Source organism: Lutra lutra, chromosome 16 (genome assembly GCF_902655055.1).
Source record: "Lutra lutra chromosome 16, mLutLut1.2, whole genome shotgun sequence".
NCBI classification, from domain to species: domain Eukaryota; kingdom Metazoa; phylum Chordata; class Mammalia; order Carnivora; family Mustelidae; genus Lutra; species Lutra lutra.
This window is the reverse complement of record NC_062293.1, coordinates 46,487,889-46,506,362: the sequence shown is the minus strand read 5'-3', so window position 1 is coordinate 46,506,362 and position 18,474 is coordinate 46,487,889. Positions and strand designations below refer to the sequence as shown.

General features: G+C 40.8%; 1 protein-coding gene across 1 annotated transcript in view; it reads right to left on the bottom strand.

Moving 5' to 3' along the window:
* PAFAH1B1 (platelet activating factor acetylhydrolase 1b regulatory subunit 1) overlaps positions 1-16,720 on the bottom strand; it is a 98,615-nt gene extending 81,895 nt beyond the window's left edge. The window contains 1 exon segment of the mRNA XM_047706834.1: positions 16,592-16,720. The gene's annotated coding sequence lies outside the window, so the exon portion shown is untranslated.
* Between the last annotated feature and the right edge of the window lie 1,754 nt (positions 16,721-18,474).

Genomic DNA, 18,474 nt, shown 5'->3' with positions numbered 1-18,474 from the left:
GAGTAACATAGAGTGTAACATTCATATAAATTGCAAGCATTATTTTTTTTTAAGTTTTTTTTTTTTTTGACACAGAGAGATCACAATTAGACAGAAAGGTGGGGAGTGGGGGTGGGGGTGGGGAAAGCAGCCTCCGTACTGAGCAGAGGACCCATAATCCCAGGATCATGACCTGAGCCGAAGGCAGAGGCTTAACCCACTGAGCCATCCAGGCGCCTTATAAGCATTTTTTTTTAAAGATTCCATTCATCTATTTGAGATAAAAAGAGAGAGAAAGACAAGCAGACTCCCCGCTGACTGGGAGCCTAACGTGGGGGCTTGATCCCAGGACACCAAGATCACAACCCCAGCCAAAGTCTGACGCTTAACTGACTGAGCCACCCAGGTGTCCTTCAAGCATTATTTTTTGTTTTCTTTTGTTTAAAGACTTTATTTACTTGAGAGAAAGAACAGAGGAGGGGGAGGGACAAAGGGAGAGGGAGAAGCAGGTTCCCTGCTGAGCAGGGAGCCCCATGAGGGGTTGGATCCCAGGAGACGCTTAACCTTAACGAAATGAGCCACCCAGGTGCCCCCACTTTAAGCATTCTTACACACAGTTTATAATTATATAAACTATGTATGTATGTATTATACATATATACTTTACTGTTGTAGTATAAAAACAACAAAAGGATATATACAAACTTTAAGAGGAATTTTACTTTCCCAGTGAGGGGAAAGGGATTAGAGGTATAAAAGGGACATCAACTATAATAACGGGTTATTTCTTGAACTAAAGCAAATATAACAAAATGTTAACACCTGTCAATTCTGGTAATAGTTTACATGGATTTTTTTTTTCATTACTCAAAGTACTTTTCCTGCATGTTTTTAAGCACGTTCCATACTTAAATAGTAAGTTAAACTGGAAATATGTAAAATTTTAAAAAAGCTTTCTTCTGAGTATAGGTCCCATCATAGGGCCTCCAACAGCAAGCTGATTATGTAAATGATATGAAAGCACTGAAGGAATAAATCCTTTACTTTTGAGGTCCTGTAGAATTTTGGAGTCAAATAGTGGAGATTCAAATACCAACCTAGCCAATTACAAACTGTGTGACCTTGGGCAAATTTTCCAATTTCCTAAGCCTATTTGCCCATTTATAAAGGGAGCTCTACCACCCACCTCAAATAGTTGTGGTGAAACTTAGTGAGATAATCAGTGTTAAGGGCCTGTCTGCCATTTTACTTCCCTTAACAGAGCTCAGGAATAATGAAGGGATAATAATTTCAATTGAAAAATGGCAATATGGCATAGTACCTTTTGCACTTTTACAATATAAGCAAAGTAAAAGAGAAGCTGTTCTCCTGGTGTCCAAAGTCAAGAACAAATCAGTTTTGCCATTCCAAGATGGCAGAAAGTAAGGTGGACTGCCCTATCACCATCATCAACTCATCTTAATCATCTCCATCATCATCATAATTACTATGACACACATTTACTGAATGTTTAGTGAGTGCCAGGTACTGTTCTAGGCTCTTCAAATGCATCAACTCATTTGATACATAACATAAAATCTGATGTAAGCTAGAACAGAGAAAAAGTAACAGATACCATAAGATTATGAACTGAAAGGAGAAGAGAATCTCTTTCAGGTGAAAAAAATTAGGAAAGTTGCCTGGAAAAGGAAAATCTGGTATGCAGATTTAAAGCCTCACAGGTCAGGGTACACACAGAGGAAAAGAGAAGGGAGTGGTACAGTGAAAACACCTTAAGGAACAGGAAGTATCTTCATAAGGCTGAATTACAGGATACATGGCAGGAAGTAAGAAAAAGGATGAAAAGATGAGCCAGGACACAAGAAAAGTCCTTGAGTGCCTAATTAGGATTAAGCTGGCATCTATTAAATAGCATGTTTCCAGCAATGTACCATTTGCATTTTCGTGTATTGCTCATTAAAGACAGTAAAAAGCTGATTTTTGACAAAGTGACTTCAGAACTGTGGTTCAGGAAAATTAATCTGGCTGCTTTATGTAATATCTGACATAATTCCTCTTATTCTCTCCTATGGCTAACACCCAGTTTCCCAATTTTACCCAGACACCTAAGCTACAAATCTTGAGATGTCTTCTAATACTTCCCTCTCCCCAACACACTACTCATTCACAAGTCTACCTCCTAAAACTTTCTCTCATCAGCAACCTTCGTTGTTATGATCTTATTTCAAGCACTAATCATTCTCTCCTGAAAAAGTCTCCAGACCTTCAAACTATATCCCTCACTGCCTCCCATTTAAACTATCTAACATACACATCTGATCATAATGCTCATCTTTGTTTGGAACTGTTTGTTGACTTCCAAATTGCCTACCATATATACATATATATATAGAGAGAGAGAGAGACCATAATTTACAAAGTCTATCAGTCTGGCTCATTTGTACCTTTACAGTCTCACAGTCATACATACCCTACAAATCCCCTCTGCTGAACTACTTTCCAGCATACACATTAATAGTTTTTCATGTTTTTGTAGCTGTGTATGTTGCTGTTCCCTCTACTTAAAATAACCTTCCCCCATGTCCACTCCAATTATTCATTTAAGAGCCTGTTTAAGTAACATCCTTCTCAACTGTCTTTAGTGGGGGAGATCTGGTGGCCCTGCAATAGCCTAGGTGACAGATATCATACACAATGTACACCACTACAATCCAGGACCCAGATTTTAAATAATACATAAGGAAGGAAGGAAAAAAAAAAAAAAAACCCACAAACTATATAAGGACACTGAATTGAATTTCCTATCCATTTAATTATATCACTAAGAATTCAGAGAAAATTCAAATCCAAAAGTTCTTTTTTCAGTCAAGTTCCCCCCGCTTTTAATAAAACCATTTGAATGGTAAAACAAGAAAAAAGAAAATTCGTAAAATCTGACAAATCCTTACACTTGAAACTAATATCACACTGCACGTTAACAATACTGGAATTAATAATAAAAATAATAATAATAATAAAATAGCCCCCGCCAATCTAACAAATCTAGAAATAGTGAGGGAAGCAGGGAACTGAGATTTACCTAAAAAATGAATAAGTGATTAAAAATTCTGGCTATTAAAGTTTATGGCCATATTTTCATAAACAATTGGACATAACAGAATTAACAAATTTTAATGTTTTTAATGACTGAATAGTCACTTCAAAATTTTTAAATATTACACCATGGTGCTAGTTATTATATTTATAATCACAAATATCAACATGAAGATATAACATAAAAAACACATAACAAAATTATTATTCAAGCTTTCTGGCTCTTTAGAATTGAACTAAATAAGAGTATTCTTTCTGCCTAACGGTATAACCTTAAAGAGAAATTTCTCTTTAACTAGAAAAAAAACAACAGCCTATTATTTTAGAGAAATTTAAAAGTATCTTAGGTCATTAGTTCTCTTTTTTTTTTTTTAAAGATTTTATTTATTTATTTGAGAGAGAATGAGTGAGAGAGAGTATGAGAGAGGAGAAGGTCAAAGGGAGAAGCAGACTCCCCAAAGAGCTGGGAGCCTGATGCGGGACTCGATCCTGGAAGTCCGGGATCATGACCTGAGCCGAAGGCAGTCGCCCAACCAACTGAGCCACCCAGGCGCCCATTAGTTCTCATTTTTATGGAAGCATCACAATATACCCCAAAACTTCAAATACCACTAGCACAGAGAGTATCTAAAATCCAAAGTACTTTAAAAAGTATTGCTTTAGAAAAAGTAGAAATAAAACTTCATGTGGGAGTCAACCTTGACTCTTTATTCCTCTATAACCAATTATTTTGATTTACAAAGTTTACCTCATTAACATTTGTTTGATTATTCTCCTTTTGTCTATCCTTACCACCATTATTTCTCACTTGGACTAATTTCAACAGGTCTGCCAAAATCCATTCTTGCCTGTTAACATTTATCCTCTACACAGCTTGCAGAGCCACCTATTTAATATACAATCTGGACCATATCACTATTCTCCTTAAAAAACAAAACCTTCGGGGCGCCTGGGTGGCTCAGTGGGTTAAGCCTCTGCCTTCCGCTCAGGTCATGATCCCAGGGTCCTGGGATCAGGCCCCGCATCGGGCTCTCTGCTCAGCAGGGAGCCTGCTTCCCCCTCTCTCTCTGCCTGCCTCTCTGCCTACTTGTGATCTCTGTCAAAAAAATAAATAAAATCTTTTAAATAAATAAATAAAAAGAAAAACCTTCATCCGCTCCCTATTTTTTATTTACTTAATATTTATATAACACTTACTATATGCTAGTCACTGCTTTAGGTGTTTTACAAGTGTTCATTTACTCCTCACAATGGCTTATGAGAACTTAAGTAACTAGTCTTTATAGTGTGCACGTGTGTGTATACACACACGTGTGTAAAATATAGATAACACAGTTATGTAAGCAGCAGAGCTAAAAGCTGAACCCAGCACCTGGGCTCCATAGTTGGGGCTCTTAATCATTCAACCATGCTGCCTCCCTACTTCCTAAAGTCTACCTGCTTTAAAATAGTTCATATGGCCCTTGATGAGTATCTGGTGGTCCCTGCCCACATTTCAAGTTTCATTTCTAATCAAGTTCCACTTTGCTCACACTCCAGTAACACTGAGCATCATGTAATGTAGTGTCAAGTCTTCCTTCTCCCCACTTTGTGACCTTTATGATTCTACTTCTGCTGTTTCCAGTTTGGAGCACCTTCTAGTACTTCAGCATGGTTCCTACAACAGACTGCACTGAATACATCCCAATGACAGAATCAATTTTTTAATGCTTCATAAGGTTAGTGAACAATAAAAAACAAAAATTTCCTATTTTAATTACACTGGCAGACATATGAAACACAAAAACACCTAATGTTTCAGGACTCAAGTCTCCAGTACACCTAACTGGTTATCCAGTTAAAACACACACAAACAGGGTGCCTGGCTGGCTCAGTTGGTTAAGCAACTGCCTGCAGCTCAGGTCGTGATCCTGGAGTCCCAGGATCGAGTCCCACATCAGGCTCCCAGCTCCACCAGGAGTCTGCTTCTCCCTCTGACCTTCTCCCCTCTCATGCACTCCTCTCAAAAAATAAAATCTTAAAAAACACGCACACACACACACAACAACAATAACCAAAAAACCTTCCCCAACCTTGGTCCTCCTTCAACTCTTTCTTAAGTCTATGACGGAGCCTGGAAATTTAAATTTTTAACAGATAAAAACCTATATCTGATGAGGATGGTCCATTAACACCCTGCTTTAAAGGCCAGATCAAGGTCATCAGACCAGATCAGCTCCTCTATACTAACTCATGACGCCAGCCATACTGAACTACTTGGAACTTTCCTCACCAAACAAGGTGTACTCATGAGACTGGGAACTAATCATTTTCTCTGCCTGGAACCCCAAACAATATTAAAGGATTTCTTTTAAAATGTTCAGCACCTTTGTGAAGACTTCTTTGAACAGTATGGGCCCTCATCACATGAAGTACATACTTTGATTACAGCAGTGTTATGCTACCTTTGCATATTATGCTACCTTTGCATATTAAGTTATCCAAAGGTAGCATACCTTCAAGGGCAGACATGACAATCATGTCTGTATACTCTGTACTTGGGATATAAATTAGTTAAAAAATGTTTGCTGGAAACTTTGATGAAAATTTATTTTTTTAAAAGATTTGTTTTTAGAGAGAAAAAGTAAGAGTGCAAGGGGAGAGGGAGAGAAAGAATCCCAAACAGACTGCCACTGAGCATGGAGCCGCAGGGCTCCATCCCACGACCCTGAGATCATGACCTGGGGCCAAAATCAAGAGTCAAAGACACTTAACTGACTGAGCCACCCAGGCACCCCTAAAAACAAAACAAAACAAAACAAAAAACTGATGAATATTTAGAAGAGAAATACATGTAATGGTGAATGTTTTTTTTAATTTTTATTTATTTTTAATTTTTTTTTTTTAAATAGGCTCCATGCCCAACATGGAGCCCAATGCGTGGCTTGAACTCATAACCCTGACATCAAGACCTGAGCTGAGATCAAGAGCCTGAGCCACCCAGGCACCCCAGGAGCTTTTTGGTGTTTTTTTTGTTTTGTTTTTTGTTTTTTAAGTAGAAACCTAATGCAAATCTCTTAAAAGTGTTGCAATGTAAGGGCAAGATATAAAAAGAACTGTAGTAAATGCAATTCTCAAAAATAATCCTACTCTCAAATTATAAATTCTCCTTAATGTAAAATAAATCTTTCAAGACATAGATCTACCAGTTCTGTTTTGAAATAAGAGTTTAATCAGTCAAAATGTTTTGTTTTCTGCTGTACTATTTAAAACTCATTATTTGGTGTATTCAAATACTAGTAAAGAATCAATGACTAAGATACCCTATTTGCTTTGCTTCTCAGATCACAGCAGTCTCCTCTAAACAAGCCCCAAAATGGGGAAATGGGAGAGCTCTTCCCTAAAATCCCAACACTGAACTTTACTCTTAGAATAATTTCTAAAGGTCCTCCTCTCTCTCTGCCTGCCTCTCTGCCTGCTTGTGATCTCTGTCTGTCAAATAAATAAATAAATAAAATCTTTAATTAAAAAAAAAAAGGGGGGGGGCGCCTGGGTGGCTCAGTGGGTTAAGCCGCTGCCTTCGGCTCAGGTCATGATCTCAGGGTCCTGGGATCGAGCCCCGCATCGGGCTCTCTGCTCAGCAGGGAGCCTGCTTCCTCCTCTCTCTCTGCCTGCTTGTGATCTCTGTCAAATAAATAAATAAATAAAATCTTAAAAAAAAAAAAAAGAATAATTTCTAAAGGGATATATAATTCACTTAAATACATTTCTTCAAAAGCTTTCCTTGATCTTAGGTTTCCAAATTATAGTCACAACATAAGGATCTTAAATATCCTAAACAAAATTTTTCTGATAGTCAAAAATGTAAATTGTTTTAATAAATGGGGAAGAGATGCATCTGTTTTACAGAAAAACTCCAATTAACATGTGTAAACACTGCCCCCCTCCCCAAACACTGAACTCGACTAGCTTCCAAAGGATAAAGTAGGGGAAAGAAAAAACAGTAACTTTAGGGTATAGAGAAAACTGGAACATACTATGTAAACTAAATGATGAAGGTTAACACCACCAATGATATTTTGTGTGTATCATATAGCCCTAGATGATAGGATGAGAAGTGCACTTCACCTCTGTGATATTTCTTCCCAAAACCCTTCACCCCAGTCTACTGAAAAAACCACCACACAAACTAGTTTGGGAGACATTTTACTGGATACCTGATGAGTACTACTCAAGACTCTCAGGGTAGGGGGTGGCTCAGTCGTTAAGCCTCTGCCTTCAGCTCAGGTCATGTTCCCAGGGTCCTGGGATGGAGCCCCACATTGGGCTCCCTGCTCAGTGGGGATACTGCTTCTCCCTCTCCCACTCCCCCTGCTTGTGTTCCTTCTCTCGCTGTGTCTCTCTCTAATAAATAAAATCTAAAAAGAACAAAAAAAAAAAAAAGACTGTCAGGGTAATGAAAAACAAGGAACCAACAAGAAACTGTCACAAACCAGAGAAGACTACAGAGGTATAACCAAATGTATTATGGTACCCTGGGATGGATCTAGAACAGAAAGAGGACATTAATGGAAAAACTAGTCAAATACAGATAATGTCTGGAGTACAGCTAACAGTAAATACCAAGACAGACAAATGTATCTCAAAAATATAAGATGTTAACAATGGGAAAAATTGGGTTCAGGGTGTATGTACTCCGAACTATATTTACAACTTGTCTGTAAATTGAAATGATTCCAAAATAAAAACTTCTTTAAAAAAAAAAAAGGAAAATGTGGAATTATTTAAATTAGTAATATTTAAAAGTATAAAAATGTTCTGATTGTTAAAATAAAGATGTAAACCATACATTACAGTTTAAATAAAATACTTATTTGCGGGGCGCCTGGGTGGCTCAGTTGGTTGGGCAACTGCCTTCAGCTCAGGTCATGATCCTGGAGTCCCAGGATCGAGTCTCACATCAGGCTCCCAGCTCCACGGGGAGTCTGCTTCTCCCTCTGACCTTCTCCCCTCTCATGCTCTCTCTCTCACTCTTTCTCTCTCAAATAAATAAAATTTTTTAAAAAATGCTTATTTGCAACATACTTTTACATTAAAACAATGAATTATTCCATTTGGCACTGATTTACATCTTTGCCTATTAAGAAAATTTGAGGGGCGCCTGGGTGGCTCAGTTGAGCGTGGGACTCTTGATTTCAGCTCAGGTCATGATCTCAGGGTAGTGAGTTCAAGCCTGCCTGCATCAGGCTCCGAACTCCGTGTGGAGTCAGCTTCAGATTCTCTCTCCCTCTCCCTCTGCACATGCCTCTCTAAATAAATAAATAAATAAAGTCTTTAACAAAACAACAACAACAACAACAAAACCTCTGAAGAGATCACTGGTTTCAGATACACATAATGGATTGGGGGGGGGCATGGGGAGGATTCCTAATTTTTTTTTTTTAAGATTTTATTTATTTGACAACGACACAGCAAGAGAGGGGACACAATAAGGGGGAGTGGGAGAGGGAAAAGCAGGTTTCCCTGCAAGCAAGTGCCCCCTTAATACTAATTCTTAAAAAATACACTTAAGGGGTACCTAGGGTGGGCTCAGTCAGTTAAGTGTCTTTTTGGCTCAGATCATGATCTCAGGGACCTGGGATCAACCCTGGCATCAGGCTCTCTGCTCAGTGGGAGTCTGCTTGGGATTCTCTCTTCTCCCTCTGTCCCTTCCCCCCGCCGCCGCCCCACTCACACCCCTCTCTCTCTAAAATAACTAAATCTTAAAAAAAAAAGAAAAGAAAAGAAATACACTTAAAAATTTAAAAAGCTACTCTATTAAGGGGCACCTGGATGGCTCAGTTGGTTAAGCATGACTTTGGCTCAGGTCATGAAATCAGGGCCCTGGGATCAACCCCGTATCCAGCTCCCTGCACAGCAGGGAGTCTGCTTGTCCCTCTGCCCCTCCCCCCACTCCATGCGGGGGGGCATGATGTACATGCAAGCTCTCTCTCTCTCAAATCAATAAAATCTTTTTTAAAAAACCACTGTTAAGGGGCGCCTGGGTGGCTCAGTGGGTTAAGCCGCTGCCTTCGGCTCAGGTCATGATCCCAGGTCCTGGGTTCGAGCCCCACATCGGGCTTTCTGCTCAGCGGGGAGCCTGCTTCCTCCTCTCTCTCTGCCTGCCTCTCTGCCTACTTGTGATTTCTGTCAAATAAATAAATAAAATCTTAAAAAAAAAACCACTGTTAATATAGTAATGATTATTTGATTAAACTGTACGTTAAATTCTCCTTTAAAAAATCTTTAACAGGGGGCGCCTGGGTGGCTCAGTGGGTTAAGCCGCTGCCTTCGGCTCGGGTCATGATCTCGGTCCTGGGATCGAGTTCCGCATCGGGCTCTCTGCTCGGCAAGAAGCCTGCTTCCCTCTCTCCCTCTCTCTGCCTGCCTCTCCGTCTACTTGTGATCTCTCTCTGTCAAATAAATAAATAAATAATCTTTTTTTTTTAAGATTTTATTTATTTATTTGTTAGAGAGAGAGAGGGAGCGAGCATGAGCACAGGCAGACAGAGTGGTAGGCAGAGGCAGAGGGAGAAGCAGGCTCCCCGCTGAGCAAGGAGCCCGATGCGGGACTCGATCCCAGGACGCTGGGATCATGACCTGAGCCGAAGGCAGCCGCTTAACCAACTGAGCCACCCAGGCGTCCCAATAAATAAAAAATCTTAAAAAAAAAAAAAAATCTTTAACAGGGCACCTGGGTGGCTCAGTGGGTTAAGCCTCTGCCTTCAGCTCAGGTCATGATCCCAGGGTCCTGGGATGGAGCCCTGAGCCCCGCATCGGGCTCTCTGCTCAGCAGGGAGCCTGCTTCCCCCCTCTCTCTCTGCCTGCCTCTCTGCCTACTTGAGATCTCTGTCTGTCAAATAAGTAAATAAAATCTTTTACAAAAAGAAATCATTTACTGAAGGATTTACAGGACATTCATCATTCAGTAGTAGCCATTATTCTCTGAATTAGATACTACCAACATTATCCATTTACAGATAAGGAAGCTGAAGCTTCTGCTCAAAGAACATAGTGGGCAAATTGTGGAATTAGGACTACTAAAGTAATCATATATGGTTTTAGTCAATAGCTTAATTTGTTTTCTGTGATAATGCTGAATGTGTAACTCCCCTGCTTAAAAAATAAAAATTAGCAACAAAAAAACCAAATAAAATAAAACTGACTCATCTTCACCTTCCTTTCTTTGGCAGTCAACATATTTTTTCTTCAAATTTTTATTTTATTTATTCATTTAAGTAATCTCTACAACCCAATGTGGGGCTCAAACTCATGACACCAAAATAAAGATTCACACACTCTTCTAACTGAGCCAGCCAGGCTCCTGCAGTCAGCATATTTTTGATAAAATAAAAACAAATCCAAAATGATGAATAAAATATGCCTTAAGCATACAGAGCACTAATATCACAAAACATATCTATCTTTGCCGAAGACATAAAGTAGATTAATCAATATGCAAAATCTTAATAAACTTGAAATTCTGTATGCCTTTAAAAAATTGAAGACCTTGAAAATTTCCCAGATTCTTAATTTCACTGTTACCAAAAGACAGTCTCTCTGAAATTTTTTAAGTTTTTAAAAAATTTTTATTTATTTAGGGGCGCCTGGGTGGCTCAGTGGGTTAAAGCCTCTGCCTTTGGCTCAGGTCATAACCGAGAGTCCTGGGATTGAGCCCCACATCGGGATATCTGCTCAGCAGGAAGCCTGCTTCTTCCTCTCTCTCTGTCTTTCTGCCTACTTGTGATCTCTTTAAGTCAAATAAATAAATAAAATCTTTTTAAAAATTTTTATTTATTTATTTGACAGGGAGAGAGAGAAATCACAAGTAGGCAAAGCAGCAGGCGGCGGGGGGGCGTGGGTGGGGGAGCAGGCTCCCTGCTGAGCAGAGAGCCCAAAGCACTCAACCTCAGACCCTGAGATCATGACCTGAGCCAAGGACAGAGGCTTAACCCACTGAGCCACCCAAAGGCCCCTCTCTGAAAATTTGTTAACAGCCTTAGTTAAATGTCAATAATTCTTGACAACACGTCAAGAGCTCAAAGAACAGATAATCACAATGAAAAATAAAACAAATAATTACAAGATGCAAATGTAATGCATCCAGGTGGATTAATTCACTTATGGATGAGAATTTAGTGAATTTAGTGGCCCTGATGCCAAGTATTTCAGCAGTGTGACCCTATTCCCTCAAACAACATAAAATCTCTCTATTTTTTTTTTTAAGATTTTGTTTATTTGACAGACAGAGATCACAAGTAGGCAGAGAGGCAGGCAAAGAGAGAGTGGGGGGTGGGGGGGAAGCAGGCTCCCTGTGGAGCAGAGAGCCCGATGCGGTGCTCGATCCCAGGATCCTGGGATCACGACCTGAGCCGAAGGCAGAGGCTTTAACCCACTGAACCACCCAGGCGCCCCCAACATAAAATCTCTTTAAAGGAAGTATGAACACTTCTTCCCCCTTCACCTCAATTCCTGAAAGATGACTGGAAGTCAGCTATTACAAAGAACTATAGCATAGCACATTTCCTTTCACATAACCCTGGATTCAATCTATTACAACAAGTATTTATTTACTTACCAATACTACTTATGCAGATTTACTTAAATATTAATATTTAATATTAATCTGTTAACACTTGCTTATTAATACTACCAGCATGTACGCAACAAGTATTTATTTACTTATTAATACTACTGTAAAGCAGTATTAGGAACTCTCTGGGAGTCCCTACTCAAATGCCTAACACCTTAATCAAGCAAAACAGCTAACAATACAGGACTGTATGTTAATAAATGCCAATTTAAATGATGTAGGCAATAAATGCTCATGGATTTTCACCATTTTAGAAAAGAAATTCACAAACACAAGAAAAGTCAAAAAAAGGGTCTGTTTTGTCAAAAGAATGAGGAATCATGCAAGGCAATACCTAAGTGGTTTAACACCTGTATTTACTTCAATCTAGCTGCTACTCCAACATATGACCTCAGGGAAAGATAATCTCTAAATTTTAGTTTTGTAACCCATAAAAATACCAATCTGCCCCAAAAAGTAGCAGAACAAATGAAAATGAATACCAAGTTCAATATATTTACAAAGTTCCAGGGAAATGTTTATGACAATGTTAAAGGACAGTAACTTTAGAGGGTATCTTTCCAGAAGTATCCTTAATGCATTACCAATCCTACCTACGAATATAACAACCAAAAGCCACCATCTTTTAAAGAGAAAACAATAAATCAAAATAATAAGCACTTATGATGTCTGCATCCACTGAGTATAAGCATTTCACAAATACCAATTAAATCTAACTGCCATGGCAAGGTTAAAAATTACACAATAGTAGTTCAGACACACACACCAAGATTCTATTTAAATAACTACCTGAAAATGTCATGCCAAACTAGCAACAAAGCTAACACAATCCAAAAAGCCTTAATTTAAGCAGTTGATTATTAGGCTCATATTAAAGCATCTTTTTTCAATAAGTACAGATTTCTCAAAACACTTGGCCTTTAGCAACTAGGATTCACTCTACAGCTAAACATCTTCAGGAGAACAGGTTTTCACCTTTTTTTTTTCCTTCATCTTTTCAGAACTCATTGCATTCCATTAGTTTTATTTTAAATAGAGCAACATTTTAAGTAAAAACAAAACAATTACAGTCCTACTGTAGAAGACTTAAGAACAGTGACAAAGAATTTCCACTTCACTTTTAACTATTTCTCTCTTTCCAACATATATGAAAACAGGTTACCTGTCACAATGAAGTATTTTCAAAACAGAGACTTCAAAGCAAATTAAAAAATCTCTTTTAGGACCACAGCAGACATGGCCAGCTCAGTTTAAAACCAACTGAGCCTTATGTCCCTTTGGCAAAAGAGTATGTGACTCACTACTGTAGTACTCAACGGAAAGAATTGGAAAATTCATTCTGGTTCCCCTAAGATTTTCCTTTGAGTTTGTTTTTTAAAGACACCTCCATACTAACATTGTCAACTTCCATAGTTTCTATGGCTTGTTTATAAAGATGATAAGTTGTGAGTAAGATGAGCCATATGAAAACAAAAAGTAAGGTCCTATTTTTTTCTTGAGTACCTAAAATACGAGCCACAAGGTGTATATATGCAAATATGTGTAATACACATTGGCATTCATATTATTTAATACATAAAAGAGAAACATTTACATTGAAAAAATAAAATAGAGACAATGAAACATGGATGTTCTAGCTAGAGAGAAAAGTTATGATACTGATTTTTTCCTTCCAGAAACATCTCCAAATTTCCAATATACTAAAATTATTTTAATTGGAAAAATGGATACCAAATAATTCTACTAAAAAGATGAAACCTATGCCAATCTCATTAAAAATTTTATAAATAGGGGTGCCTGGGTGGCTCAGTGGGTTAAAGCCTCTGCCTTCAGCTCAGGTCATGATCCCAGGGTCCTGGGATCACCCTGCATGGGGCTCTTTGCATAGAGAGTAGCCTGCTTCCCTTCCTCTCTCTCTCTGCCTGCCTCTGCCTACTTCTGATCTCTGTAAAAAAAAAAACATTTATAAATACAGGATTATGAAGAATTTTAAAAACTGATCTCCAAACTAAGCAAAAGATCCTGTCACGTGTATCAGAAACATCCACATATACATATTTGGAACTAAAGCTCTCTTAAACCAAATTGTTTTACGCTCCTGATCAATGAAGAGTCTACTGAAAAAATCACCACTCTTACTGCACTTTTATACCTTAAAATAGTAAGATGGAAATATGTGACATAACATAATGAATTACCATTCCCTAACTCACTCATTCCTCAACATATGAACCCTTCTTCCTTCTAATCACATTAAAATAACAAAAGTGTGAAAATATATCATTCATTGACAAACAGTCTTAAATCTCATCAAAATCACATTTACCACGTGAATCTGACATTCTTTTGAAGATATCTATTTATATGAATGCTTGATGCAAGACACTAAAGTGACCTACCCTCTCTATGGTAGAACCTTAGAAAAGGTCCCTTTCAAGGAACACCACAAGAAGAAAACCTTTATAAATAGCCTTTAACACAAATTATCTTATCCTTTTTACTCATCTTTGATATTATTAAAAAATAAGATTTACTGTTTCAATCCAAACTAAAGTAAAAGAAAACAACTATAGTATTCTCATTTAGATTTTTGCCATATTTTCAGTTACTATTTCTTGCCAAATATTTCTGGCATTCATTAACTTACACTTACTTGACTAAAACAATTAAAAAAACATTAACACAGGTTGTATATACATGTATGTATGTATACACAAATACAGAAAGACAATAAGTGTCTGCTTTAGGGCAGGGACATTGCTTTTTACCCCAATCATTCAATACCCACCTTGCAAAAATGGTGGAAACTAAAAACATCAGATTTTAAAATTTACTACAGAGAAATGCCTTTGTTGTAGCACCAATTAGCATCAAATAACCTTACAAAACATAAGCAGAAGAAAAATGCTATGAAAGGGCAATCTAGCATTTCACAGCTTCTGCTCTCTTACTCCACCCAGTCTCCTCAGCTCAATGGCTGTTCACAGCATCCACAAATATTAGCCCATTTTTAAAAGGGGAGGGAGTAGGTACCAAAATAGGGTTATCTCTATCAAAATCAATACATACAGAAATATCTCATAAAAAATTGGGTTTCTTTCTCGGATTTATAAAACAAATTTAAAAATAACAGCTTCAAATTTGTTTTAAGAGATCCTCCCCTTCTGAACAATCCAAACAATGATCATTTATAATAAGACATGAAAGAATAAATCACCCTAAATACAGATTACTTATGCTTTAATAAAAACTGCAATTTGCAATTGCCAGTTATTTTGCAAAACTGTGTCTTGAAAGACACCCATGAGAGATTAAAAGCTAGCTGATGTCTTAGAAGCAAATCAGAATTTTTAAGTAAAAGCTTTTTATATATTCAATATTCTGTCACTGCCGACATATCCAGGCAGGAAATTTTCCTGATTAAGAAACCTTGCAGCAATCAAGCCCTGCTGCAGAGGAAAAAAAAAAAAAAAAAAACCAACAAAAACAAACAAAAAAAAATTTTTTTTTTAAAAGCAAATACTACTGTGGTAAAAGAGGAGGGATGACATTACTGGTATGAAAGGCCCAAGCTCTCTCCTCCGCCCTAGTCTCAAGATGAAATTCACACAAAACAACCCACTTCCCAATAAAAACAGAATTACCAAAAATGGCATATATTTTTTGTTTAGCCTTTAAAACGTTATGAATCTCGAGGACTACGTGCTGAAATAGAGGTCGGGATAACAGTAATATCTTTATTCTCTCCCAATTGCCTTTAAGGAAGGGGGGTGGGGGGACCTTGGCATGACATCGCCCACTGAGAATGAAACCACAAATCTGGTTCTTCTCTTCAAAAGCACAAATTCTTAACCAAAGGGTTGATGTAATTTGGACCCAAACCCCAACCCCAAAAGAAAATTTCCTGCCTCCTCCCGGGGAGTTTCTTGCTAAGTCACTGAAGAAAGGCAGAAAAACAAATAAAGCCAAGGCACCTTGCTTGCTCTCTTATCTATAATACTGAAAACCTACTCCACTTCTCTACTGCTTAGAGAGACAGAGAATTTGCCCACCAGCTCAAAGACATTTTCTATTTTTTCACCTGGGAGACTAAAGAAGGCACTGCGTTTCCTAAAGGAGTGGGGAGATAAGATGAAGGGGAATGGCTGAGGGCCTCGAAGCTGTCTTACAACGTCAAAAGGCAACTCCCGTCTCAGGAGCCAGTGGCAGAAAAGAAAAACCTGCCAGAATCGGTGGGTGGATGCTGCGGATGGTTCGGTGGGTCGGCCGCTCCTCTGGAGAGGGTGTAGAACCTGGACCACCGCACAGAGGGACCAGGGAAGGGCTGGGCCATCCTCCTCAGGTCAAACCCATCCTAAGGACAGGTGGGGGACGGAACGCCTGAAGGCCTGTGGGTGCCGAGGCCGCGCGGAGCTGAGCGCAGTCCCCGAGCCGCCAACTCCGGGTGGGGTGGGGACTGCGGAGCTCGCCTTCCGCGGCCAGGGAGAAGAGGGCCAAACCCTTTCCCCAAGATCAGAGAGCGACCTGCTCTCCACGCCCTTCCTACCCAAGAATACTTTTCTTGCTAAGTCACTGAGGGAGGAGGGCGATCTCTTCCCGGGGAGGGCCGCGGGTGGAGTCGCGGCGGCTCCAGCACCCCCGAACCCAGGCCGGGGAGGAGGGGAGCAAGGGCAGCGCCCTCCCCGGCCTATCCCCCCTCCTCCCGTGTCTCTCACTCAACGGCCGTCGCGGCCGCCATTTTGAGAGCGAGGAGAGAAGAAGAAGGAGGAGGAGGCGGCGGCAGGGGGAGGGGAGAATGGGAGGGAGGGGACCGGCGTAGCCACCTCGTCAGGCCGCCGGGCCCGGCCCGCAGCCGCCCGAGCGCTGTGGAGAAGACAGAGAGGAGGGCGCAGACCCTCGCCGCCTTACCGGAGCGCTGCACCGCCGCCTCCGCAGGGCCTCTTCCGTCCTTCACTCCCATCCACCGGCGGGGGAGGGGGAGAGGGAGAGGGAAGGGAGGAAGGAGGGAGGGAGGGAAGGAGGGAGGGGGAGGATGGCGCGCTGGGCCCGGTCCCGGGAAGGGGGAGGGGAGGGGAGCGGGCGAGCTCCTCAGCCGTTCCGGGGCTCGAGCCCAAGCTTGGCGCTCGCGGTTTCTCTCGCTCGCGCCCGAGCTCTCCTCCTTCTCTTTCTCGCTCCTTGGGCCCCGGGATCGCTGCTCGTTCGCTCGCTCACTCGCTATCTCAGTCGCCGGACTCCGCCGCCGCCCCGCCGCTCCAGCTCCGTCTGTCACAGGAGCTGCCCCAACGCCCTGACGTCACCGCGCCGCCGCTGCTGCCGCTGCCGCCGCCGCCGCCGCCGCCGCCGCCCCAAACCCGCGGGGATGAGAGAGGGGAGGGGGGCCGGGAGCGGAGAGGGCTGCGGCGCATGCGCCGGCCTGGGCCTGGCCCTAAACCGCGCTGCTTTCCGCTTAGCGGGCGGGCTTGCGATGCGGTTTGGCGGTACCGAGTGGCGGGCGGTCGAGTTTGCGCAGGAGGTGCGCTTTCTCGCGTTCCGCTCGCCTCTGTAACCTTGGGTTCCTTTTTCCTAGACCCGCGTCTGACGGTTCAGGGACCCCATGAATTCCGGCTCTGTTCACCTCCCCGCCCTGCTTTTGCCCACAAACAGAGCTGTCCCCGTTTCTCCCGGCCAACAGCGGGGACCCGTGGGGACCCATGGATTGCGGGCCCCGATAGGCTTCAGAATAAAGTGGAGCTCGGGCCAAGCTACGTCCGGCCTTCGGCTTTATTTCCCAGTTTGGTGGGGGCGAAGAGGAGGGAAGTGTATTGGATTGATTTGGAGAGAGGAGCTGTTGAGGGTAAAAGGCTGATGGAAAGCCCAATTGTTTCATTTTTTATTACAGATTTTTAATTTGGAGGATTCGCTTTTAGACATGATTCAGCTATTCTTTTCCTTAGTCACACACACGTTTGAGACACCTGAAGTCTCAAAACTGACCCCCAAAGAAAGACCTGGAACTTTAATCTCAGAAGGTGCTCACACCTTCGTGTGTGTGTGTGTGTGTGTGTGTGTGTGTGTGGTAAATTATAGGTTTATATACTAATGACAAAGAAGTCTTGCGGATTTGCAGTCTATTTATTCCACACAGAGCTATTTGATTTAAAACAGGCCAGATTTATGTTGCACTGTATGTTAACTAAAGTTGAAAATAAAATAAAATGGGCTTAATTTGAAGTTCTGAACCTTTCAATATGAAACAGTCCCTTAATAAAAGGTATCTAGTGTGATTATCTATTAAGTTTATATTGTCCAAGGAAACTCGTTTCCTAAAACGTAGGTTTAGGCTTATGTTTATTGATTTTATTAATTCCCTTTATGTAGGTAAATGCATAAACTGACTTTGAGAAGCAGCTGGGTTAATGAAAGAGAGAACCTGGGCATGAATCCTGGATCAGCCATTTACCGGAAGTGCAACCTTGGCTAAATTACTCTCTGGCCTAGGTTTCTCTATAAAACAGACCTAATAGCTAGCTTACAAGGCTTCTGTGAGAAATGGAGAGATGATGCTGCATTTGTGATATATAGTACCTTAGGGGGGAATCCTAGGTAATCATGTAACCATTTCTGCTGCCTGATACCAAAGCAAGTTTCCTTTTCCAGAGAAAGATTGTCTCTATCCCTGAAGGTGTTCAGGAGGAGCATGAGTGAGGGATGGTTGTCTGGAGGGCTTGGGTTTTTCTTCATGAAGGCAGGGAAGGAAATCAAAAGGTCTCTGGAAGGTCTTTTTCAGGTTTATAGCTTTGGAATTCTTAAGT